This window comes from Helianthus annuus, chromosome 13 (assembly GCF_002127325.2).
Source record: "Helianthus annuus cultivar XRQ/B chromosome 13, HanXRQr2.0-SUNRISE, whole genome shotgun sequence".
Taxonomy (NCBI): domain Eukaryota; kingdom Viridiplantae; phylum Streptophyta; class Magnoliopsida; order Asterales; family Asteraceae; genus Helianthus; species Helianthus annuus.
The window spans coordinates 48,833,118-48,834,227 of record NC_035445.2 but is presented as its reverse complement, the minus strand read 5'-3'; positions in this window follow the sequence as shown (position 1 = coordinate 48,834,227).

Below are 1,110 nucleotides of genomic sequence, written 5' to 3'. Positions count from 1 at the left end.
ATGTATTCCATGAAACTTAAACTTGATTCTTTGAAACTTCAACTCTATCCTATGTGTATGTGAAACTTGTGATTCTGGATTCTTGATTCTTTGTGCTACGTGACGTTTAATCCAGAGTGTGTAGTTCCGCCTTAACAATAGTAGCGCTATAGGAGATGCACCTCTCCCATTATTCTCGGGGGGTAATGTTAGGAGGATTATAGTTTACCTCATTGAGTCTTTTGTAAATAACTAAAGCATCGGGATTGACTGCGACAATATCCAAGGGGGAGATTGTTGATGCATTTATTGTCTATCGCCTTCGTCAATCCGAGCCGTAGCGAGATATCGAAGAAATCAAGTCTTTATAAATGTCATAACTAGTTAAAAGGCAAGGTGGCAAACTTGTAATTAATGAGAAATCTCATTAAAATGCCTTGACCTATAAATAGGAGTTTATGTCATGAGTTAGTTAGATTTTTAGAAGAGATTTTTGGGAGAGATTTTGAGGAGAAGACTTGGAAGACTTCTAGAGAGAGAAAGTCTAGAGAGAGAAAGTCATTGTAAACGTGAATCTTGTACCGGATTTGTCATATCTTTCAATAGATTCTCGTTACTAGTACGTTATTGTGTGTTCGGTCACGCACGTTCACGGATTCCGCACGTGAAACCTTCGTTACGCAATCGAACGGCGTCAAAACCGGTCCTACAATTGGTATCAGAGCTAGGAGCTCGATTGCAAGATCAAACACATCGTTTTCGTACCAGATTTCAGCGATTTCAGAGCCAAATCAGATCCGATTTCATCGATTTCTTCATCTTCTACCTATTTCTCACGGTTTTTACAGAAATTCGTCAAATTGAACGTGATTTCACGGTCCGATTCGTCTGAATTTTTGATATATTGTACGAACAGCATTGAATTACAACCCTACCAAGTTTCAGATCGAAACTCCAAGTCGTTTAGGAGAAATCGGAGTTTTTCGGGTCGAATTCACGTCATACGATCAGACAGGTTCGCTCATTCGGTCACAATTCAGGTCCGCTCATAGAAATTGAACAGGTTCGCTTATTCAAACAAATTGTTATGGTCTGCTCGTGAGATAGTACACAGGTTCGCTCAAAGGTTTG